The sequence below is a fragment of the Molossus molossus genome, unplaced genomic scaffold, assembly GCF_014108415.1.
Source record: "Molossus molossus isolate mMolMol1 unplaced genomic scaffold, mMolMol1.p scaffold_m16_p_7, whole genome shotgun sequence".
Lineage (NCBI taxonomy): Eukaryota > Metazoa > Chordata > Mammalia > Chiroptera > Molossidae > Molossus > Molossus molossus.
The window spans coordinates 91,399,131-91,425,321 of NW_023425401.1; the positions used below are offsets into that span (position 1 = coordinate 91,399,131).

The following is a 26,191-nucleotide window of genomic DNA, read 5'->3' on the forward strand; positions in this document are numbered from 1 at the left end:
TGCAGACTAGGGTTCAGATCCTCATAGAGGTTCAAGCCTGTATGGAAAGCCACTGGAAAGATGTAGCACATCATCTTAGATTGACCATATTACCTCGTTTTTATCACATGTATCCAGAGTGCCTGCTCCTTCCCGATGAAACTGTGTGTGCTCCACTTTGAAAGAGGCAAGTGGTGCTTTTCCACAACAGCAGTTGCCTCACCTGCCTGCCTCCAGGTCTGTGCAGAATGCATAGACTGAGGGTGATGCAGAGGAGCAAACCCTTGTCACCATTCAGAAGGCATCAGAAAGAGTACCAGACTAGAACCAGTGACTTTTTGCCCATCTGGATTCTCTACACACAAAGGAAGTATGACCAGAGATGAGAGTAGAGGGTACAGGAATGGAGACAGTATGCAGCATGCTGGCATGTTTGCTGATTGTCACTTAGCCAGTTAAAAATGAATATACCATTGGAAGCTACATTTATATGGGGCTTTTTGTTATTGTTAAATTGGCTAATTTAACACCATCCTAGAACGGTAGTGATTTATTTGTAATAGCAGCAGCCCATGAGTTCGGAGAAGGTGGGGTCATTCTCTCCAGGCATTGCTATATGCCCTGTGTCTTTCTTCTGTGAGGAAATGGGATAAAAAATAACAAGACATCAGCTGGCAGTGGCCCTTGGGACTCTGCAGCGTGTTAACCAGATCTTCATGGTCATGGGGTGTCTTTCCTTGGCAGACTGCATTGCAATCGTTTTGTATATACATTCCTACACATGTAGCTGTCTATATATGTACTCATCGCTGGATGCCATTCTGTCAGTGGCTTTCCATTTCACTCAAAAGGTAAGTTCTTTTATTTAAAAATTTTTTTTTCTTTATTGATTTTAGAGAGAGAAGGGAGAGTGAGAGAGAGAGAGAAATATTGATGAGAGAGAACATCGATGGCTGCCTCCCATGTGCCCCCCACTGGGGATTTGGCCCACAACCTGGGCATCGAACCAGCGACTTCTTGGTGCATGGGTCGACGCTCAACCAATTAGCCACACTGGGCCGGGCAAAAGCTAAGTTCTTATTGTGGCCTACAAGTACCTCTCTCCCCCTCCATAAGGTACGTATCTCCAACAGGTACAACTGTACTTGGCACATAGTATGTGCTTGGTAAATATTTGTTGAAGGAACAAATTCTAATGGACAGCCACAGTATTCTCCTGTGAAAGGTGTGTTGACAGTCATGCTGTAAGTGTAGGTTTGCACTTTATCCTTAGTACTTGACAAACATCAGCCCACAGAAGAGTGTGTTCATTTTCTCCTTTGATTCACTCCCCATCTACTATCTGTACTCACTCAGGTGGGAAGGAAATAGAAATAGTACTGCTCTTCCAGCTTGTGGCCCACTTTTCCTGACTGGGTGGGAAGATAAGGGCCAGTAGTACCGTTGCTTCTGTTGCTTACTCTGTTGCCAGTCCCACATGACAACAACTAGGCCAGTATCACAGTCACTGGCAGAAATACCATTTTTCTCAACTTTCTAGAATGGATCCTCATTACTGATTCCTAGGCATACTGGATGCATGGGCTTTACCTAAGACAGACAGTAAGTGCATTGTTCAGGACTGCCCAGCTTGGCATTACTGGTCTTTACTCACAAAATGCCATTAGGAGTGCCCCTCCTTCCAGCTGTTCCCCACATATTTCCAAACTCCCGTTGGGACTGAATACTGTCCCTAATAAACAGTCACTAATCTCTAGTAGAAGAAAAAAGAAATATTTTGTTACAGTTATCTAGAAAATGAGCTGCGTTTTAGAAGTTCTACTGAGTAGCATAACACCGTTTTGGATTTTGTTAGTATGTTTTTGAGGCCCCAGCTGAACTTAAATAAAGGTAAATTAATAATGAAGTGAAATCAGCTTGGCTATATGACTTATCCCATTCAGCTATATTCTATAGCCCCAGGGGCATCAGGTGCTGAGAAAACAGATATTAAATCTGTATTCACTGTGATCCTGCTCTGTTGATCTGTGCAGAAAAATGGACCAGGTTGCCATCTATATTCAGATCTTCTCTGAGTTATATTTTAGGAGGGAGATTAGGGCCAAACTCTGAGAGCCTTTAAGGGATTATATGAGATACCGTAGTGTTACAGAGAAAATGGAATGAGAGTTCAACTTCTGAGAGACCCGATACTAGCCTGCCAGCAACCCTGGAACATCCTGGGGTGAAGCTTATGGGACTCCCAATGGAAGTCAGGTCTTGGGGGATTTTCAAATGGCAAGTATGCCCTTTTCCTCCCCGATGGACTTGAGGCATGGGTAGGTTCCTGGCAGAGGTGTCTCAAATCATAAAAACTTTCCTTCTTCCTGGCAAGAGTGGACATTCATTAAATTAATCCCTCTTTCACACCATGTCAGCCTGCACGCATGTGGGTCCTCTGGGGTTTTTTTCATGGGTATAGTTTTTTATCCAGATATTAAATTTGTGGATAATAATAATGTAAATATATATATGTATATGTATATATATATTTATATATGTGGGTGTGTATACACACACGCACACGCACACATATCTGCTTTGCAGAATTAAATTACCTATTTGGGTAATTGAGCATGAAGTTTTAACATATTACCTAATGATCTTGTTATAGTTGATCAATGGTGATTTTTATTATTCAGTAACTACAAATGCTTTTTACTTATAAATGTGTTTTGCTTTCCTATTTTTAAAAAAATAAGTGGAGCTACATGGTGTGAGGCATCTTCATTTTGAGCTGCTTGCAAAGAAAGCTAAACCATGAGAATAGAAGAAACCTTAGGAAGATAGCAGAACAAATAAAATTAAATTCTTTGATTGAGTGTTTGCCACTGTACCAAACACGTGCAAGAACACTTCTCTTCAAGAAAGGGGGGAAGAAAGCAAAACCCAAAACCAAAACAACCAAAATTTAAATACCACTTTTGCCATGTGAAATTGTGTAATCAGCCTCATTTTCTTCTATTGACATCATCAGCTTCTGTTTGTTCTGATGCTTCATTTTTAGTATCTTTGTGGGCTTATGAAAGCAGAAAGATTGCCTGGATTGGAGCAAGTTTCTCTACCATTTCCTATGTGTCCATTCACAACCAAAATAAATCAACGCAAATGCCAGTGTCCTCTCCCTTGCCAGGCCTTTGAGACCTACTTGGAAGAATACTGGTATATATCTTACCAAGCTAGGTGAAATTAACAGGCAGGAAACCCCTTCGGCAACAACAGTGTTGCCCTTTGGAGACAGTAGGGCATCTTACCGTCACCTTTGAGAGCTGATTGGCCTGACCATTCTCTGCACATAACCTGTGAGTTGCAGTGATCTGATCCTGTGATAATATTAAGATCATTTTGCATAGCTCTTAGAAATTATTGAGAGTATAAAGGTAGCATAACTACACTGGTGCACATGATTTATGCCTTTCCTTGTTGTTAAAACGTAATTCCAGAAAGTTCTAATGCATAAAGAAGTGTGATAGATTCTCTCACTACGTGGAATTGCTGTGCTGGAAGGAAGATGGGGAAAGGGAATGAATATAGTCAAATAAATTAAGCCTTGAAACCCAAATAGGGCTGTGTAAGCAAACTGACTACAAATCAAACAGAGAAGCATTTGCTAAAGAATACATGATCTTAGTTGAGGCTGAACAAAACCAGCCTCTTTGTAGGTTTGTGTATATTTCTCTTGACATGTGTAAAGAGTTGTTGCATTTCCACTCCTGTGGTCTCAGATCTCTTTGGCAGAAAGTGTTATCCATCCATAAAACTGCAGAGCACATTTCCCCAAATGGCAGAATAATCTTTATTCAATGTAGACAAGCCTGTTGGCAAACAGTAGGTGGTACTTGTATGGTTTATCTAGCTTTATAGATCCTCAGATTTCCTATGTTTATTTATTTATTGTTTTTAATATGTGAGTTTTCTTTCTTGACACTGCCTTGGCAAGCACATATCTATCCTGCAAGGTTAGATCGTGGTGTGGGTCCTGACGACCAAGCCCAGTGAGTTCATCCTTCCTCCCCATCCTGCAGACAGCTTCTGACAGCCTTCCTGGGAAAAGTGTTGAAATCTATCCACCTTTTCATTTTACAGGCGAGGAAACAGAGGCACAAAGAAGTGGAATATTTCTCCATTTCAGCATTACCATGGTCACAGACTGTATCTACAACTTGCACCCTGGCATAACTTGTTCTTAACTTCACTCACCTTTTTTAAACTATTCTCTCCCAACTCAGAGCCAAAGCTACTTGAAGCACCAGTTCAAATGACACTGTGATCTCCTGGAGCCTATAGAAAACTTTGGAGTGGAACATGTTTTCCTCCTTAGGACCTCAAGTCAAATCAACAATTACTTTATAACTTATTCTGATGATTGTATTCTATTTGATCTATTTTTCTCTAAGTAGTTCAATAGCCTTAGGCCAAAATCATTATGTTCTGACCTGAACAAGGAGATTGGGGCAACTAGATTTGAAACTGAAATGCAAAGCATGTACGAAGTGCAGCAAGTTGTTAGCTTTAGATGAGTATAGATGACAGGTGAGGGAGTCTGGGAGGTAAGACTGAATCGAATATTTCTCAGCGGGGGTCCATCAATAGTGGCATTTTGAGTGGAACATTCCTCCTTGTCTTAGCTCCCTCTCCTGAATGCCATAGCACCCTCTGCCATTGGAAACATTGACAGCCTCAATAAAGTACTCCCACAGTTTTCCAGACACTCCTGGGGTGAGGGGGGCCATTGCACAGTCCCCAGTAAGAGATCTATTGGTTGGCAGCAGAATTGGAGGAGGCAGAAGCTAGAAACCGAGGAACACTGATGAGAAGCTGTTCTCCTGGTTTAGGAGTCAGCAATCTTTTCAGTAGGATCAGTATTTATTGACAGTGGCATCCAGAGAAAGAACTCCCATGACACCCTGATGCCTCACAAGTTAGTGGCAGGGATGGCGGTGGCGGGAAAAGAAATTGCTGAAATAACAATGGAAAAAATCACTCAGGAATGCAATTTCTCCTTTCATGCCTGTCACTTGTTGCAATCCGCGCTGTAGCTTTCCGGGAGCTTGAATAACAGCAGCTTGATTTCCTTCCTGAATTCCCAGCTGCTGTCTCTTCATGTTTCACCAACTTCAGTCAGAACCACGTCCTGAGGAGACGCAGGCCCTTTCTTCCTATTCAGCACCCTACCCCTCTGGGCTGAGCCTTGCTCCGAACGTGCTGATGAGAATCAAAAGTATTCTCGAATTGCATTTATGTGTATTAAGTTTTCCTCATAGTATCCTTTCATCTTGAGTGTGGTTACTCTGCATTTGCCAGGTAACTAAAGTTCCTAAAAATATTTCTAAGAGGTCTAACCAGGCACATCTCTTGTCACCAGAGTGGCCATTTTCAACCAGTGGTTTAGACCATGTTAAAATATATTAAAATTCATAAGACAATTATCCTCTAGAACAGAAATTTTCTACCAGTGTGCTGCAAGAATTTTTAAAACATGCAATACCTGTTTAGTCAGGGGCACTGACTTCTTTTCCTTTCCAGTGGTTCTCAACCTTTCTAATGCCACGACCCTTTAATACAGTTCCTCATGTTGTGGTGACCCCCGACCATAAAATTATTTTCATTGCTACTTCATAACTGTAATTTTGCTACTGTTATGTCTTAGGCAACCCCTGTGAAAGGGTCGTTTGACCCCCAAAGGGGCCACGATCCACAGGTTGAGAACCACTGCTTTAGAATGTCAAATTAAAAAATGACAGCAGCCAACACAACAATTATACCTATCTTTTGTCAGATCAGCAAAAAATATGTTTTTGGTGTGCTGCAGATTTTTAGTAATTAGTTTGTGTTTGCCATGAGATGAAAAGGGTTGAAATTTGCTCCTCTAAAAGTATTAGTTTAATTATGCATGCTTTTCAGGGTGTTTTCACATATTCTTCCCTCCAGATGTGAGGTAAGGAGAGCACTGAGACTTGGCACAGTTGTCTCGGACAAGGTCACACAGCCTAATTAAAGCTGGAACTGGCACCTAGTACTCCACTGTTTCCTCTCTCTCCTTTTCAGGGACTGAGGGAGGAGGCCAATTTGATTTGTCCTCTTTGGATGTCAGAACAATGTTTCTTTTTTTAAAAGAATATTTTAAGCTTTTCAATTCCAATCTTCCATTGAGACCAATTCTTTTTTCTTTTGCCAATGAATTGTGACCTCCTGTCAATCAAATGTCTCTGTCTCCCTTTAACCCACTGTACTCTTGGTGTGGTGTTTTTTTAAACCCTCACCTAAGGATTTTTTTAAAAATTGATTTTAGAGGGAGAGGGGGAGAGAGAGATATCAATTGGCAGTTTCTCATATGCACCCTGACCAGGAATTGAACCCCCAACCCTTCAGTTCACAGAACATCGTTCCATTCAACTGAGCCACACTGGCCAGGGTTGTACTCTTGGTTTGGAAAGTTGTCTCTAACACAGACCTGCAGTCCCTGTAGCCTGGTATATGTATAATATATATATATTCATGATATACACACTACAAAGTTAAAGATTTTTGTAAAGCAGATGAATTATAAAAACATCAACTTTTTACTCTTTCAGCTCCCTTTGAATTTCTCAGCAGAGGTAGATATTGACAGAGGGAAGAAGAAAGCCATGATAATGGTTCTCAAATAGATCCTGATTTTAATTTAAAAGAAATTTGACTGATAACAGAAAGCTGTGTTTAGATAGTGGTTGTACACACAGAGAGTTTGAATATTATTACCTTCTTTGATGTCTGTGAAATCATAAAAATAAATTGTTGGGAGAAAGAAAGCAATTGTGCTTTCCTGAGTCAGTTTTTTTTCTGACTTAGAAGTGAGTGTAGTAGGTAGACTTTGTATTGTGCTGTCTCGAGATAAGCGCTCATGTATCCCGACCTGGGCTGTGGTGCTCAGAAGGGACTTGAGTGCCCTTCCAGGGCACGTGTACTTTGCTCTCGCTCCCCCTCTCGAATGCCACAACACTGTTTGCCACTGTGAACATTGGAAGCATCAGCAAACTATCTCCACAGCTCTGCTTGATGTGTGTTTCTCTGGCTGTTATTCATTCTTTAAGATTGAACGCCAAGGTTGCCTCTCTAGAAGTCTTCCTCTACCCACCCTGTGTTCCCTGGCATCCTCTGCTGCCTCTGTCACTGCGTGATCTTTGAAACTGTTTCTTTGTATGGAGTTTGTTTGTTTTTTGTGTGTGTGCATTTTTTTAAGGGGTGTCCTTTTTTTTTCAATTTTTATTAATTTATTTTAGTTACAGCTGTCTCTTCTTTGTATGGAGTTTTGACACTTATGACATAGTAGTAATTCAGTTAATAGTGAGTGGGGCCTGGCCAGTGTGGCTCAGTGGGTTGAGTGTCATCCTATGCACCAGGAGGTCACTGCTTTGATTCCCAGTCAGGACACATGCCTGGGTTGTAGGCTCTGTCCCCAGTAGGGTGTATGCAGGAGGCAGCCAATCCATGTTTCTAACCTCTCTCTCTCTGAAATAAATAAAAACATTTGTTTTAAAAGATGGAAAAAAATAGTGGGCGGGTGGGTTGGTGGTCTACTTATTTACCTACCCTACCATTGCAGCCTGAGGAAGAGCATCACTGTGGACTATTCCCTTCTCTAGTTGGTCATTTTGAGTGCCTTAAACCAGGAGAGGGCAGGGTGCTGCTGGGCTTTCCCTGTAGGTCTTGGTAGAACCTGAAAACGTGTACAGCAGTGTGTTGTAGAGGAAAAGTAAGTGACTTCACAGACAGTCTGCTTGGTGTCTCATCTTTGCTCTCCTCCCTCAACTATATAATGAGAGAGGTGGACAGAGATTATCTCAAGAGTCTCTTCATTACTCCAGCTTTGGGAATTCTGTGATATATCCCTTTGACGAAGAGACACTTTAGTTTTTTCATTACAGATGCGGGTTTTAGAATTGTAGGAATAGGCTCAAGTTCTCGATCTGCCATGTATAAATACTCTGATTTAGGACAAGTTATTTAACCTGTCTTTGCCTTAGTTTTCTCATCTATAAATTAAGGATGTGCAAAGTATTGAATAGCGTGATTTTAAAAAGTACTTAACTAGCCCTGGCTGGTTTGGCGTCGGCCTGCTGTCCAGAGAGACCTGGGTTCGGTTCCTGCTAAGGGCACATACCTCGGTTGCAGTTTGTCCCCAGCCCTGGTTGGGTTGTGTGGGTGGCAGCTACTCGATGTGTCCCTTCCACGTCGATATTTCTCTCTCTCTCTCTTCCTCTCTCTCCCTTCTACTCTATCTGAACAAAAAATGGAAAAATGTCCTCGGGTGAGGATAAAAAAAAATAAAATAAAAAGTACTTAACTCTAATGCCTAACAACAGAAGTAGCACTCAAGCTGTAGTTGTTGTTATTCAATGAATTTTCTCATGACCAGTCTCCCCATCACTTGATATACTTCAGGAAAATTTTAATTATATATAAACCCAGCTCTGAAAATACCAACAGTTTTCTAATATATTTTTAAGGAGTTTGGCATAGCCTATTGGATTATCTGTCTCTGCAGGAAAAGACATCCAATAACAGACTGCCATGGACTGTACAGGGCACGGGGCAGCCTGAGTAAGATGAAGTGCATTCACCCTGAACGGATGTGATACAATGGAAAGAACAACTGCCTGTCAAAAGATATGGCTTGTAATCTGTACCTTGTTATTAAGTTGGCATGTGACCTTGTGTGGGTCATTTAACTTCTCTGATTTCCTGTTCCCTCCTCTGTAAAAATATGGAGTTGGGGCTCATTGACTTTTTTTTTAAGGTTCTTTTCAGCTGTAAAATGTTGTGATTCTCTGAATACTTAAGTGGTACATGTAGATGTACTCGCTGTCATTCCCTTTCTTATTTTAGACTGGGAACCTAGGAAAGCTAGGCAGTGCGACTTCCTTTTTCTCTTTCTTTCTTTTTTTTTTTTGAATGAGTGAAGGTTAATCTTTATTCTCTCAATGAGCTATAGAAGAAACACATACTAAACAACCCTGTTACTGACCTCAGCAGTGTGGTTTTGTTTCCCTTTAGGTTCTGTGTGTTATAGAACTGGAGGCAAATGCATGTGTTTCTCAATATGAATTAAACTGTGTCACCCCCCCCCCCCATCTTCTGTTGAGCACTGGGTGTTATCCCTTTTCAACGTTGTCTTTGTACCTTTGACCCCTGATTCTTGTCTATTTGAATCTGTTTGTGTAAACAGGTCTTCAGTGTCTTCACCTCAGTTGTTAATAAATATCCTGATGAGGCCCAAGTGTGGACTGTCCTCACTGATCATTTTCAAAGGACCACAGTGCAGTGGCTTCAAGTGCTCAGATTCCCTCATTCCTTCAGCAGTTTACACTGGGTTTCACCCAGTCCAGGCCCCCCTTTGCCAACAGATTATTTTGCTGGAATTCAGCTCTGAGTTGTTTAGATGTCACTTTCACCTGTAGTTCAGTTTTTTTTTGTTTGTGGAGGTCCCCAACCTTTTTACCTATCCTAGAAAGCTGTGGGCCTTCTCTCCAAAAAATGCAGAGAACACAAAGAGAGTAAAAGCACGTAACTGCTAAGGAAAGAGGGAGCCTTGAAAAAAGGGAGCCTTATTTAAAAGGGCGAATAGTTTAATATGGCTGGCATGTCTGTGCAAGGTTGCGTAGGTTATACCTAAGTGTCCAGGTTGCATATGTTACTGAGGCAGGCCTGAATTGGAGGACTTTCCCTGATCTGACTGCCTAAATCTGGGGGCCTCCCTTGCTGAGGGAGCCGGGGCCAGGCTGTGTTGTGTGCTTGCTCTTTGGCAGGGGACAAGGATGGGTTTAAAACCCTGCTCTGCAGAGCCTCAGGCTGCGTTCTGCTCCCTGGGAACGCCCTCTTCCAGCAAGTTAGGTGGCTCCTCCACTTACGTAAGATGTGTGTTCTGGCAGAGAAGGCTGCCTGGTGAGTGTTTAGCAAAAATGATTTGTGTGGAGTTATTTTGAGACCCCAGGGAAGGGAATGGCAGCCAAACCCTGCAGTATTTTAAACCACATCACTCATCTACCAAGATTAATACATTACAGTGTCTCAGCCAGAACATCGGTAATGGGGAAATAAGAATGCTAGGGCCCTATCTGATTCAAATGCCAGTTCTCTCAGTCCACACGAGGTGACTTCAGTGGTTTGGACTGAATTTGGTGCCTCAAGCTTCCCCCGTGTTCTTCTGATCCTGTCTGCCTGGGGCTGGAAGTGGATGATCAGGTTTCCTTCTGTGGGGTGGCCAGGCTTCTTTTGGAGCTGCAGTTTGATTTATCTTTCATTCACTATATGGAGAGTAAATTAGTTTTTTAGTAGAGAAGTGAACCCACTTTTTGTGGCAGCCCAAAATACTGACACTATGTAGGTGACTGAGCTGAAAGAAATCCTTCCTTCCCTTTCCAAGGCATCCATTCACCTTTTTTCTGATTCAAGCATGAACAGCTGTCTACTAAGGATGAGTGAATTACAGAATATAGGATTTTCCAATTTAGTGCCATTAGGGGAGACAGCCTCCATATAAAACACCTCCCTTGTTTTTGTTTTTCTCTTGGCTGTTATGCTGTGAAATTTGCCTCATCTTTTCCCCACCGTCTTGCTGACAGCTATCGTCTTTGCCACTCATGAGCTGGTGTCTCCCTGGGATGGCTGTCTGAAATGGAAAGGGCCTTCATCATCAGCATCCCCCCGGGTCCGTAGATGTATAGTCGAAGAGTTCCTTGAGCCAGGAGACCTAATTGCCTCTGGCCCCGAAGTATCCATTTGGGCCTGAGAGGATCCAGGCACTTGCTAGACTGAGGAGGGAGGAGCCACCGAAAAAAAGAACCCTGTGCATGACTGTCCATTTGTTTTGTTTTGTTTTATAATTTTAGAGGACATACAATTACTTTAATGACAGAAACTATGGAAACAAATATAGTTATAGAAAACAAATATTGTGATATAAAACAAGTAATGACAAGTGTATAGATTTCCAGAGTCCCCAAAATTTCCTACAAGGATGTACACCCCGGCATTTTTCTTTTAATTAAGGTGCCTTGCCACATGCCTCATTTCCCCCAGCCTGGGCACTATAGGAAGATGTGGAAGGGAGCACACAGGAGAAGAAGTACTCATGCTTGTGGTGGCGGGGAGAAGTTATCTGCCACTTGCACCCCTGAGGAGCCAGTGTCCACAGTCTCAGCTTGTGATGCTGGACGAGACCTGCCTGATAGGGAGTGGGCTAGGATGTGATGGAGAGGGAACCAGAACAGAAGTCAGTGAGGTGGCACAAACAAGCCGTCATCGACTTTTTTTAGGGTGGGGCAAGGGAACTGGCACACAGTCTAGGGCTTTGGAAGAGACTGGAAAGGTGTGAGGCAGAAGAAGACCAGGAATGAAATTTTATTCTCAAGTTTGCAGTGTCAGTGGACCTACCCATTCTTGTCTCTGGTCTCTGCCACTTCAGACCCTGACACAGGGTGTGTGCCCATCAGTAGGTAAGCATGCCCTGGTGTTCTTCCGCAGATGTCAGTTTATGAGCTGGGTCTTTAGGGCAGCTGCTGTCTCCTACCATAGGAGTGTGTGAGTTCAGGCTCAGAGACTGGTTTCCTTCTTCAGCCTCCTTCCCCTTCCCTCCCCTCGCCACCCTCTCTCCTTGAGCTAGTGAGCACATACAAGTGTGCCTGCGCACATGTGCACACACAGCCCTGGGCTATCGCAAGCACCAGAAATTGTCATCAGACAGTGTGCTTGATCACAGTCTGTATTCAGGAAGTTTCTACTCCTGCCCTTCCTAAACACTCCCTCGCCTCTTCTTCACCTGGCATGCCCTTGTTAGAAATCGTGGTTTTTGGCAAGCTTCTCGTGTAGGGATGTGTGCCGAGTGCTGCCCTTTAGTTGTGCAATGAACACACTAGAGCGGCTTTCCACTTCCTTGAACACAGGCTAATTTAATATCCCCCAAATCCGGAAGCTTGGCGTCAGGTGTCGTATTTTCTCTTGCGCTGTCCTCTCTCTCCCACTTTCCCACTGAAGCCATGCGTCCAGTGTCCCAACTTTGCATCCTGGTGTTTGTGCCCTGTTGGCCCAGTGTGACAAGAGCTAAAAAGCATCAGTTAAGTGCAAGCCGTGCTCTCACTGCCCCCCGGCCGCAGTGATGACTGGAATAGTCATTTCTGCAGTTTTGCATCCGTGGAAAGTAAAGGATACAGAAATCCTTTCTTTCCCTCCAGTCTCCCAAACAGGGAAAATAGTCACTTCAGTAGAACACTCTTTCCCTGAATTCTGCTAAGTGGATTCTAGGCAGTGTTTGGATTTACTGTACCTTTCTGTCCCTGAGAGACCAGTGAATGAGAGAAGGAAATGAATAGACTGCTTGTCACAACACCACCGGGGTCTCCACAGTGCCTGGGGCTGCTGCTGACAGAGAATGAGAGTGGGCTGAATGCAAGCTGTGGAGGCCCATGGCCTTCCCCAGGATGCTCGGCCTCTCCCACACGGTCCCTTGAGGGCTTCCCTTTCCCTCAGCCTGGGATTTCTGCTGCACTAATGGAGCTGTCTTCTCTTGCTTCAGCATCCTGCCTGGAGTAAAGGTTTAACTCCTGGTGCAGTCTCTCCACACCCCTCCCCCATTCATCCAACAAAGGCAGATCTCTCTGCCTAAACCTCCAAAGCTGGCTTTCAGAGCATGAGAAGGGATGGACCCCACCACTCCATCAGACCTTTTTCATTAAATCAACTAGAAAGGTATTTCCAGTTTGAAGATTCCCTTCATATTACGTAGGTTGAAAGTGGAAAAACTGTAGAATGGCAGCAGATCAAAACCTGTGTCTTGTGAGGACCTGGGGATATTTAGCCTGGAGAAAATATGACATGAGGATGAGAAGAAATAGATGTTGTACTGTCTTCAAATATTTGAAGAGCTGTCAAGTAGATAATGAATGCTTTATATGTTTCTAAGGAACTGGACCAAATCTTAGAAGGCCTAGGTGTCAGATTGTGGAGCTCTGATTTTATATGGTAAACTGCAGGAAGCCACAGAAGGGTTTTGAGCAGAATATTTTGCTTTAGGATAATTAATCTGGTACTGTGTGGGGGAAGAATCAGTATAGGGGGAAATAGGGGGCAGGCAGGTAGATCTGAAGATTATTGCCCTGGCTGGTGTGGCTCAGTGAATTGAGCGTCGTTCCATGCACCGAGAGATCGTAGGTTCAATTCCCAGTCAGGGCACATGCCCAGGTTGTGGGCTTGATGCCCAGTAGGGGGGGTTGCAGGAGACAGCCAATCAATGTTTCTCTCTCTTTCTCTCTCTCTCTAAAATCAATAAAAACATATATTTAAAAAATAATAATAATAATAATAGCAGATTCTTGGCTAAAAGTGACAGGAGCCTGAGCAAGCTGAGTTATACTGAAGAGTGAGTGGACTCAGTGGACTATACAAACAACTGTGGGGGTGAAATTAGCGGAATTGGTAAGATATAGCGGTCATTGGGTAAAGTTCAGACAATCAAAGATAAGTGAGTTTTTCAGATCAGGAAGATGTGCTGAAAGTGCTGAAACCAGAATAGGGGCAAGGGAAAAAGAGGGTGATTGAGAAAGATGAGTTTGTTTTTAGACATGTTGAGTTGGGGTATTGGCAACATGTTAAGGGGAGATGTCTGTCAGACATTTGGGACTTGGGTCTAGAGCTTAGAAGACAGTTAAAGGTTACATGTCTGTGGGTTCTGCCTGATCACAGTGAAGGAGGATGTGAAAATGGATGGACTTCCCAAGAGACAGTGCACAGCCAAGAGGAAACGGCCCAGAACAGAGCTGAGGGCAGCAGCGGTAGACAAGACCTGCAGCCCAGAGAGACCGGACACCACTAACGAGCAGCAGAGGGAGGAAAGAATTTCACTAAAAAGTTGGTGCACAGTGTTGAATGCCATATAGAAACCGAGTAGGGCTCCCACTGAAAGATTATCAGAGTTGTCAGAGAGGTAGATACTTTTCCACGTAGAGTTTTATAGAAAGATCAAGTCTGAGTGTGAAGTCGTAGGCCTGAAGGTCTGTTATCAGGGAGTAGAGGGAAGCAGTTATGGTGAGGAACAAAGAATGGCAACTCTGGAAATGTCAAGGTTTGCGCTCATGGGGTGTAAGTTTTGAATGGGGAAATCTGAGTCTGTGGGAATAAAAGGAAAAGATTCCTAAAACAGGGTGCAGGAGAGGAAGGTTGAGGGCACACACCTGTGGTTAGCGTCAGCTGCCGCAATTTCCCTTTGAGCCATGTGTCCTTTCCCTTCACCTTGTAGATCATCCGACCATAAGTTTTTTTTAGTATTGTTTTTATTGTTATTTAAGATATTCTTATGCTCTCACCTGTACTGAGGTTCCGGTTCTGGGAAGTTGAACTCTATGCCTTGCCTGGAATTTTCTTTTTTTTTAAGCAGTCTACAATATGCTTTAGAGCAAGAGTCAGCAAGCTTCTATAACGTGCCGGATAGTAAATATTTCAGGCTTTGTGGGCTCTCCAGGCTCTATCACAAATAAACAACAGAGCATGGCTGTGTTCCAATAAAACTTTATTTATGGAAACTGAAGTTTGAATGTCACACAATTTTCACGTGTCATAAAATATTTGTTTGATTTTTTTTTTAGCCTTTCTAAAATGTAAAAACCATTCTTCCCTCATGCGTTTTACCAAAAAAAGGCTGTGGGCTGGAATTAGCCTGTAGAAGTTGTCTGTTTACCCCTTTACATTATGGTAACAACAACCAAAAAAGATGCCATGCTTCATCCACAGCCCAGAATTGGTTACTCACCAGGATGAGAGATGTACTTATATGTCCAAAGATCGCCCTGTGCTCTTGAAGAACCCTGGCTTTTCAGAATTCCTTTTTTGCACCCCTGGCCCCCCTTGCATGTATGTCTTTCTGTCTGTCTGTATGTATTTATTAGTGAAGTTAGTGAGGTAAAGGGCCCTTAAAGAGTTTCTCATCTCTTAGTGTTGTATTTATTCTCCTTGGTTTTGGGGTCTTAGTATTCCTGGCCCTAGCTTGTTTCTTCTCCAGTTCGACTGAGTATACTCATCTCTAGACATTTAAATTTTACTTGCCTCAGGAGGAGAAGCTCAGAGAAGTTTTCTTTGAGTGGAATCAAGAAAGCCAATAGTTTGGAAGTATACTCCCCACCTCCACACATCTTAGAACCATTTTGTTCAAATAACAACACAGCTTGGTTTAGAAAAGTCACTCTAAATGTATGCCAGTAAGTTTAACATTTGGCTGCCAGGTGTGTGCCAGGATACCTTCTGGAAGCTTGTACTTGCAAGATCCAAGTGGGTATTTTCTATGTCTTTCTTACCACCCTGTAGTTATTCTCTACCAGCCCGGACAATAGATTCAGTTTTTTCTCTTCATCCATTAACTTGGAATTTAAGACTATGATTGGAATTCTTCAATGCCAAAATTGAAAGAGGTGGGGAGATAAATCTAACTTTTATTTGATTCAAAGATAAAGTTGTATGTTTAAAATAAATCAGAAAAAGCAAAAGTTGAGGTTCTCATAGAAACCAACTCCCCCTCGTTGCTCAGACTTGGGGTTTGTGCTTGTTAGGTGCTGTCTCCATGGTGCCAGGGTGTTACATAAGCCATGTAGCTTTCTTGTCATTGGGAAGACCATTGCTAGTCTAGCTTTTGACCTCACATACTTTGATTTCTATGTAATAAAGATATAAAGTTGCTGTTTTGATATGGATAATGAAGAGAACCCCAAGAGGAAACCTTTTTGGAGGGCATAGTTCTTTTTCATGCCCAGTTGTTCCATTCTGCTCCTCGTTGATGGTAATATTATTGCAGCTGCTGCTTGTAGCAAACCCCAAAATGAACATGTATATTGGGAAGCAGACAATCTGCCTGCCTTTTCTAACTCCCTCCCCAAACCCACTCCAGAGACCTGGCTGGATTGTTCTGGGCCATGCTCTTGGGATGCCAGGGAAGGAAAAGACCTTGTTAATCAGTGAGAGTTTTTTCTTTTTTTGAAAGTCATTCTTTTCAGATCTTGCTCTGCAATGGGGAGAATTATAAGAAATTTTCTAATGCTTGCCTGATTGTTATCTGTACCAGCTCAACGCATTTCTCCCTTTTGGGACTGATTCTTGGCCAACGATAAATCAAGTTGGCGAAGCCAGTTCTGCACACTGCCCAGCTAGACTGAGTCAGAAAAATACACTAAGATCTCTAAGCCATCTCTTCCTTGTCTCCTTGGATAATGGTCAGTAATTTAGCATTTAACTCCCACTCACCTTGGTCCTAGAAATAAGAATTACTAGAATTCCTTATGAACTCACCAAGTGTTAACTAGTATGCATTCGAAACTCAGGATAGGACATTGTCAGAATGGGTTTGTTGTATCTATCTCTGCTAGATTTTCTTCTCTCTGGCATTCATTTAGCATATAATTATTGAGTATCTATTATGTACCAGATATTAGGGAGACAGAAAGAACTGGCATATGTCCCTTACTTCAAATTACTGCAGAACGGGGTCTACCATTAATAGGCTAACAACAACTAGAGAAGAGGCCTGAGATGTCACCCCTCTCCTAGGTCATGCCATTGACGACTCACATCAGAACATTCTAAGGCATGTTTAAAGCCGAGGACTGCACCTCCTTTTTGCAGATGCCTCCCCTTTGCCCCTTTCCTCTTTTCACAGGGTGCTGCATTGCATTTTGAAGACTGGGTCTTACTCTTTCTATTCTCTATTAACTTCAGTTCCTGGTCTTTCAGGAAATACATCAGACATTACCAAATCAGAACAACCTAACAGTCTACCCAGACAACTGGAACTCTGAACTAAAAACAGCCTTAGCCTCACCTCTTGACTGGTTCTGACTTCCCTGACTACAATTACCTGAGGAGTTTGATCCCTTTAATTAGGATCTGTTCATTCTTCTTTTATTCCTTTATTCTGATCACTGAAAGAACTTTAGCAATGACATGTTCCAAAATTGGCCACAAGACACTGTCCCCTGAGGTAAAAAAGTAGCAGGTTTAGAGAACAAGGGAAAGAATAAAGAATTTGAGACAATGCAAAATCCTTGTTTTATTTCTGACCCTTTCAATATAAATTGAGGCATTGTACCATGTAGAACTAACTCTTAGGAACCAACTGGTTTACCATTTGCCTTGCTCTTTTGGACTGTTTTAGAAACATGAAAATGGAGGACAAGCTGCTCAAAGAATGGTTGCAGTTCTGTATTGTTAACTGATTTCATTGACAGCATTTGCAACTTGAGATCTCTAAATTATTTCTGCTTTAAAACTCATGAGACAGAACTAAGAGCAAGCTTTTGGTGGGTGAGATGTGTTATATTTCTGAGAACCAACAATGTGAACTGATTTGGCTTTATATGTTTATTTAGGTGATAACCACGTACTTAAAATCAGGCAGATGGCCTATCTTTTTCTGCATTTTGTAGCAATGGTTTGAGTTCTGGATTTTGTGCTTGCTGCTTAGATAAGGAATGCCTATCTAAATTGTTAATGCCAAGGAATTTTTTAATTGACCTGGACATAGTTAAATATGTTCTTTTCCTGGGCTACATACAGCATTTAAGTATCTTATTCTATATATGTAGTGGGTGTTTTAAATTTTTTGTTTTTTGTTTTTTGGTGGAGGGGAGGGTGGCAAGGGAAAGTATAAAAGTGGAACTAATTGAATCTGGGAGTAAAAAATCTCTGCCGAGTCTGTGAATTATAAGTTGTCTGGCTGCAGCAGCAGGAACCAGGCAAAGGTACTGGAGTGTAGTCAGTGTGACAGGAAGTTTATTTTGGGGTTCTTCTGTACTTTGCCATGTCCTTGATGTTTACTCCAGGGACTGTGTATATAGAAAGAAGAGAGAGGTGTCCATACCTTCCCATCTGGGAAACCTAACAGCATTTTACAGCGTTCTTATCTAGGTTCGTAGAGACCAGGCTTGAAGATGCCCCACTAGATGAGATTGTCTAGTTCCCTGCCCTTTCCCAGCTGTCTGTCCCCTGGCTCTTCACTCGTAATCTGCTGGCTAGGCATGTGGCACATGCTAGCTGATAAAGCCGGTTCTTCTTTTGAAAGTCCCATCAGAACTGCCATTTTGTCTCCTCTGTGGTTTGAGCAACAGAAATTGTGTTGAAGTTTTCGGGGAGCAGTGTTCAAAGCAGAGGTATTTAGATATGACTATTATTAAAGAAGTCTTTGCTTAAATACAGAAATTAAAATCACCGTTCCCTGGTCTGGGCTGATTCCACATAAGCAGAGGGTAAGCTTAGTAGCCACCTTTCAGCTTTAGAACCAAATCATAGCGTTTTCATTTTCATTGGGAAACTTATGTATAACCCAGTAGCCATCATCCCCATGCTTTTTTCGATATTTCATCCAGATTTTCTTTCCCCTAATAATTACACCCCCTGTTTTCAGGCTAAGCATTTTCCCTCCTTTTTGTGTTTACACCTTTCAAATATTGGCAGATTGCTATCGTCACCCTTAGTCACCACGTAGCCGAGCTGCACAGATTTAGCACCTTTTATCTTCCCTTTAAAGGCAGGCCTCCCCGCCCCTGAGTCATTTTCTGTTGCTCTCTTTAAATGTGCTCCAGTTTCCTGCATTTCCATGTGGCCACATAGCTTCCTACAGCCAAATGGAGGGTCAGAAATGGGAACTGGTTTTCTTCTCTTTTATATTGGAAACTAAAAATCTTTGCAGTGTTCCAGTCTCAGGTCTTGCTAACATTGTTGATCAGTGTTGACGCCTCCTCTCTATATTTAACCTGCATTTCCCAAATATGCTCATTTAAAGACCAGTGGGCTAAGTGGGTGTCTCTGGGGGGTTTTTACTTATTGTTGTTTTGTGTGTTTGTTTTTATTCCTGTAAGTGCTATGGGAAAATGGGATCTATGTAGTTAGAGTGCTGTTGCCCCTCTCCTGGTATTTGCATAAGGTCTACAACCCTGATAGTTCATTAGCCATTTACTTCTCTGTGTACTTACTTCTTTTCTAAAGTATTTTTCACTAATACTCATTCATTTAACATTGGTTGAAGATCTACCATGCTACTATGTGCTAGGCAGTGTGTTGTATGCTAGAAAGAATACAATCTAAATATGATACAGTACCCACCCTAACAAGCAACTTTGTTTTAGTTTTATTTGTATTATTTTATTCTCCCATAGGCTTGCTCATGGTAGCAATGAGGGGAGAGAAGAGCAGATTTATGGGAACATCCATAAAATTCACAGGTTCCAAGGTTAGGTCAGATCTCACAGATCCTGGGACCTGGAGGGTGGCTGTGGTCCTGAGATTATTCCAGGGACTTCTGTAGATATCCAGTATTTGTGCTCCAGCGTTGATGCAAGGTAGTCAGTCCCTTCCCTCTAGCTCCCAGTGGGCTTGTTTCATACACGGCCCAGTTCAAATTCCAGAACAAACACCTTTCTCACCTGATACCTCCCATTTTTATTTGAATAGAGCTTTTTCCCTCTGCTAGCCTGACTGCAGGCTATCCTTCAATCAGGTACAGCAGCAACTCTTCTCCCTCCTTCCTGTCAGTCTCCATCTTCTGCTCTGACCTCCATCCCCAGCTGTGGTGAGGGGAGAAGACAGAGCCAGGGTCATGTGCTAGAAAATATAGATGCCTGAGGCTGCTCCTTAACAAGAGATGTGGCATGGTGAGCCCCATAATGACTTGTCTGGTCCATTCTGCCAATGGTCTCCTAGAGAGACCGGTGCATGCGCCCACCATAATTCAATTATTGTATGTTGTTTTTTAACATTCCGCATACTACAGGCATTATGAATTCAGTCACCAATAACATCTTACACAACAGTAGAAGAAAGTAATGTTTTCACGATGGAAATTAAGCTTCATTGGCAGAGGCTTTCTGTTTCATCATTGAGTTTTCACCTTTCAGCACAGCTCCTAGACCAGGGTGTAGGCACTTACACGTATTTGTGAAATGCAGTAAGTGAAGGTCTGAGAAGTGAACTGGCATTTGTAGGTATCTTGAGTAGGCAGGAGGCTACAAGTATGTCCACATGCCTCCTGTGCCCTCCCTCAGTGATGTCCAAGGTGGTAGTGAGCACCCAGTGACATGCAGTCAGTACTACTGACTAACCCTGCCAATTTCTTATTGTTTCCACTAGAATTTTGTTTTCTTCACCTAATGCCCGGTCTCTTGTTTGCTGGACTAAGTAAGGCAGATTTGCCACTCTTCCCTTTAGCTCCCAATAGAGGAGAAAGCAAACACACTTTGAGCCCAGAGTCTTAATTAATCATAAGACTCAACATACAATGTAAAATAGAGCAATGTGTGACTCTTACATAGCCATCAATAGACTCTCTTCTGTGACTATTATTGTATCATTAACAAGAATTTGTACTTCTTTTCCAAAGCTGACTGACCAAAGTATTTGTGTTAATTGACCTAGTTACTCAGTGTCTCTAAATATATAATTTCTTTTTAATAGAATGCTCTGTAGCCCAGCCTTTTAAATTTGAAAGGAGGCACTCTGTACTCCTCAAGTGAAGCCTTGGGTGAGGAATCTTAAAAGGGCGTAACCAAAATTGTAGGGTTTTATGGCCGGGGAGACTTTGGAGCTCCTTCATTTTATAGACAGACACCACAGGTCCTGGAGAGGTTTTATACTTGGCCAGTGGCAGAACAGAAATTAGAACCATGACGTGCTGATGGCTGGTGCCGAATTATCTCTTTGTAAACTGTTTAAAATGAGGCAAGTCCTCATTTTGTTTCATTTTTAAATAGTCTTGTTCAGCCATCATATCTAGAAAGCATAGAAAGGTGTGACAGCCCTGCTGGTGTGGCTTAGCGTTGAGTGTCAACCCGTGCACCAGGAGGTCACCGGTTTGATTTCTGGTCAGGGCACATGCTCAGGTTGTGGGCCCGATCCCCAGTAGGGGGGCATGCAGAAGGTGGCCAGTCATTATTCTCTCTCATCATGTTTCTATCTCTTCTCTCCCTCTCCCTTCCTCTCTCTCTAAAATCAATAAAGGAGGGGAAAAAAGGAAGGGAGGGAGGGAGGGAGATAGGTGTGACAAATAATGAGCTTTTACCTATAGGCAGATAGGTCTGTAGGACTTAAGATGGGTCCTGGAGCCATGTGGAACAGGAGGGTGGGGGTTTATCTTGACTTGCTCCTCTCTATCTGGCTTGAATGGAAGGCTGCTGAGAAGGTCCCACAGACATGGTATCTTTCTTCATTTTGGCACATTCCATAATAGGAAAGGAAAATGTTCCAGAATGTTTGGGAGATTTTTTTTTTTTAAGTATAAGGTTTTTAAATTATTATTATTTAAATGTTTTTGGCTTTTGAATGGCTTGTAAGTATCTGGGGACATTTGACTGTTGACCTGTACCCTGTGCTGTTTGAAGCCCAGCAGTTAATGCACCCTATCCCCCTGGGTGCCTTATCTGAAAGGTGCCTTATCTGAAAAGATGGCTTGTAGTATGTTAGTGTAAATAGTCACAGATCCAGAATCACGGCACTTCTCGGGGTGGGGGTGGGGATGGGGGGGTGGAGGGGGCTTCTGGACCTCCATGATATCTCCCTTTGTTTGTTTGTTTTTAACCCTCACCCAAGGATATGTTCTTTTTGTTGTTTTAGTGGGGGGTGGGGGGGATGTGAGAGAGAAACATCCATCAATCAGTTGCCTCCTGAACATGGGAATCGAACCTACAATCTCTTTGGAGCACAGGATGACGCTCCAGCCAGCTGAGCCATCCGGCCAGGGCTCACTCTGGGTTTACTGCCTGGGTATCTGTCCACTGCAAGTGCGTTATATTGGTAACAAAGCTGCACACCAGAGACCCCTGCCCATCACTGAAGTCATCTGAGTAAAGGTGCAGCATGGACAGGGTTCACTTCCTGACCGAGCTCTTGGGAAGGAAGGGCACAGTAGCCCTCTCCTTGCTGACAGCACGTGTCCTCACCTGGTATTCAGCAGTGACACCTGTCTTTTCAGTTTTAGGATGTTAACACTCATTTGGTTTCTTGGTAGTGGACAGCAAATTTCCTGCCCTGGCCCTTGATCCCTTGGGACACAAAAGCAGGTCCAGAAGCTGATAAATAAGCACTCAGGGTAGCCTTTGAACTCTCTAAGAAGGCCATCAGGGCCTGGCTATCCTTGCCAGCTTCTGTCTTCATGCCTCAGTCTATACCATTGTGGGTCTTGCCCTAATTGAGGTCTTAAATTAATTCAGTGTCATAACCATCTTTTTGTCTTTAATGAGATAGAATATAAGAGAGAGAGCACAGCACATATAGTCAAGATTAACCATTATTTTGTGGAAACGTTTTTATATAAAGTGTATATGTACATGTGTATGTGGGTCATAATAAAAATTGAAGTTTGAAAAACACTTGTCTGCACAATGCTTCATGTGCAGAATTCGCTTGGCACATCAATTTCTAACATTCAGGCGTTCAGTATCATCAAACCCCTCCTGCTATTCTGGCCCTGACTTTGACACTTGGTCTGATAATAGATTCTGCCCTCTCCTGCCCACTTCATGTTTCTGTTTTGGTATTCTACCTAGGATCTTCCCTTGTACGTAGGAATTCCCCTGCCCAGAGCAAGGAACTGGCCCCCATTGCACCAGTCTGAAAGTGCCTGGAGTTCTGCCACATGACCACCCCAGTGCCAAGTGTCTCTTCGCATTGTCTAGACACCAGCTCTTCCTGGACTCCCTGATCTACTCACCTGCACAACAAGAAATTGCGTGCCCCAGGGCCCTGGACTTGACTACCTGCTCTCCATTGTGGGTCATAACATCCCCTGGTTACAATGTTGTTCAACTCCAAAATTACTTTTTCTCGGTGGCTTTAGCATCTGACAATTTAAGGTTCAAATAGGCCACTTACTACTAGCTTTGTGACGTGGAGCCTTATGTCAATTCTTAGATACTTGTGGGTACTCAGTAAATGTTCATTTTCCCCCTTTGTTCTTCTAGATCAGGGGTGGGGAACCTTTTTCTGCCAGCGGCCATTTGGATATTTATAACATCAGTCGTTGGGTCATTCAAAATTATCAACTTAAAATTAGCCTGCTATATTTGGTCAAACATTTAATTAACTCACCCCTAATGTGATGGCTGGAACTGCTTCTCTGGTGAGGCTGTGATGTTAGCTGGTATGGATTTCGTGGGCCTTGTGCAACCCGCAGGCCGAACATCCCCACCCCTGTTCTATACCTATACCTAGGTTTAACTCTAGTACCTGCTTGCACTTGGTGTGTTTTTAAGATGCACTTTCTCTCTGTCTTTCCTAATAAGTAGCATCAGCTAAGCCACATCTGACCTTGAGCTGAGATGTGACAGTGAGCAGGTTTTGACTGGGAAGGGGGGGTAGCTTCAGAGAAGAGTAAGCCCAGAAGAAAAGGAAGTAAATGATAAAAGCAGACATAATAATCTTGTTCTCAAACAACTTTTGTGTTCTCTTCTTTCTCTTACCTACCTGCCTGACAGGAGTTGATGTCCACTTAAAAAAAGCCTGCTTCAGCTTCCTCCTCTTGGACCCCTGGAGCTCAGTTGTTGGAAATGGAGGAGCATGTAACAGAGTCCCTCCTTTGCCTTTGTGTCTCCATGCAGTGGGAGTCTTTGGTCACCACAGGCCCAGAGGACTCTCTTCTGAAAGACATTCTGAGTGCATTTCAGCTTCACTTGTTTAACTCCCTGGGTGCATTGAGCCATCTTGTTTTCTGGATTTAATCACCTGGTGGTCTCCCAGGATTCAGAGAGAGCTTCTGTCATCTCTTACGATTGCAAGAAAGTGTCAGGAATAGGATGTGTACAGCTACTCAACGAGTGAGACTCAGTTATCTTTGTGCCCTTTTAGTGAAAGTTCTTTCCTCTAGTCCCTGCTGCCCAATGAGTTTCCCAGCCTCATCACAAGTCTAGGCCCCCATTCATAGCAGCCCTACCAACAGCACCCCAGTTAGCCCACCCAAATGGCTGCTAAGGGAAGAAACAAACAATTATTTTAGCATTATTCTTGTTTCTTCAGTAATGCTTTATCTATGGTTATGTGGCCCAAACATTTAATAGAGTTGTTTACTTTTCTCTCTGACAATTCTATTCTTGCTTAGTTTGCAGATATAAACTGAAAAGTGTTTTTGGCTGTTGGGATTGTAAAAACCATGGGCCATCTTTAACTCCCAGCCCCATCTCTCCCTTCAAGGTTAATCTCAGGCCCTTTGGATCTATGGGTTTATTATTGTCTTACAAAAATAAGCTGCCCTTCCCTGTGCAGCCTAGCACTGAGGCACTGGGAATGAGGCAGCCCTGGTGATCTTACCTGTGTGACATTTGAGTGGGGCCTTCAGCTATCCTATCCTGGCTTGAGTAGGAGAATGGCTCTGGCCACCAGCTCAAGCACTTCTCCGGCTGCAGTGTTCTCCCTGTCTAGCATTTGTTTGATTTGATTTATTCCTTTTGCGAGGCCTTGAGGTTTGAAGAGAAAGCTCTCTTCTTGCGCTTCTGAAAATCCAAGGTATAAAACTATTCCTCTTCCTCCGAGCTATATGACCTTGAATCTGTGCTGTGGCCAGAAACATGAACAGCCACCTGGCTTCATCCATAAGAAATGTACCTTCTGTCCCAGCAGTGGCTCCTTTTCTCCCAAAGGCACCCCAGCAGGTGTTTGCAGTAGCTTAGATGCCCTGCTCCTTTGCCTCCCCATGCCATATCTCTTGTTCCTCCACCTGAGGCTGTTTGTAAATAACAATTCTGCCTTATGGCAGCTGGAGCGACCAGCCATACATCAGAGACATGGGCCCTAAATGTGTCCTCCCCATACTTCGATCGTTTTCTTTCCCTCTGTCTCCAGCTTAGTTCAACTTTTTACTGCAATATGATTTGGGGGGAAATATTTATAAGTCTAATTTATATATAATAACATGCCCATTTCATGGCCTATCACAGATGAGCACTGCTAGCAATAAATATATTTGCAAAGTGAATGATTGAATCAAAGAGAGGAAGAAAAGGCAGTCTAAGTTGGATAATGAGCAACCTATTTTGTATAAAATACTGTCTCTGGATACAAAGAAGTATGAAGGATGGGATTCTGTCCTCAGGGATCTTACAGGCTAGTTGTGGAGTGAAAAATGACTGAGATTTTGAGCATGGGCAACTGCTAAAAGTAATAATGATCAAATAATCAGAGGTCAAATGTATTGAACCTTTTCATATATCAGGCATTGAGCTAAGTATTTTACATACATAATCTCCCCTCATTCATACAATCGCTATGGGAAGTAGATATATTGTTATATCAGCTTTACAAATAGGGCAGTGCAGGCTTTGAATGGCACAGTAACTTGACCAAGGTCACAAACCTAAGTGATAGAGTTAGGGTGTGAATCCAGGTCTCTCTGACTCCAGACACCTGATACATCATCATTAGTTTGTTTTTCTGTCTCTGATTCTGAATGAAAAACTGATGATACTAACTGTCTAAAATATAGCTAGAGGACAGAAGGGAAAGCTTATTTGGAGAGGAAAATGACACTGAGTTAATGCCTTTAAATTTGATGGGGAAATCAGATAGTAGAGAGGAAATTTCTAAGAGTCAGCCGGAATGGCTCTCAGGATGCAGAATGGCTGGGACTATCAGTATAATCTAGGTAAGAGAGCCATTTATGTAAGTGATGGTTAAAGCAGTGAGACGGGCTGTAAGGAGCTAGGAGTCCAAGATGAGGACTCATCCCACATCTGGGTGTGTGTGTGTTCCCTGCACATCTAACTGGGAGCTCACGGCAGTTCCCGATGCTATGACTGAGAGCTGCTCTCCTGTGATAGTGTTGGTTTTTCCCACCTGGAGCAAACTGAACTCCTTTCTCCTACTACCTCTACCTTGCCTCAGACATGATGGCATTCTGATCTAATGCCTGCCTTATTAGAAGTGTTCGAGCCCTGCCAGTGTGGCTCAGTGGTTGAACATCGACCTATACACCAAGAGGTTGCCGGTTCAGTTTCTGGTCAGGGCACATGCCCAGGTTGTGGGCCCAGTCCCCAGTGGGGGGGCATGCAGGAGGCAGCCAATCTGTGCTCTCTCTCATTAATGTTTCTATCTCTCTCTTCCTCTGTCTCTCCCCCTCTCCCTTCCACTCTCTCTAATATAAATAAAGAAAAAAAATTTTTTTTAAAGGAGTGTTCAGGGA

The 26,191-nt window shown here is 43.0% G+C and overlaps 1 protein-coding gene across 2 annotated transcripts in view; it reads left to right on the top strand.

Annotated features, from left to right (window-relative positions):
• SND1 (staphylococcal nuclease and tudor domain containing 1) overlaps positions 1-26,191 on the top strand; it is a 475,051-nt gene that overhangs the window by 344,185 nt on the left and 104,675 nt on the right. The gene's annotated exons all lie outside the window — the stretch shown is intronic.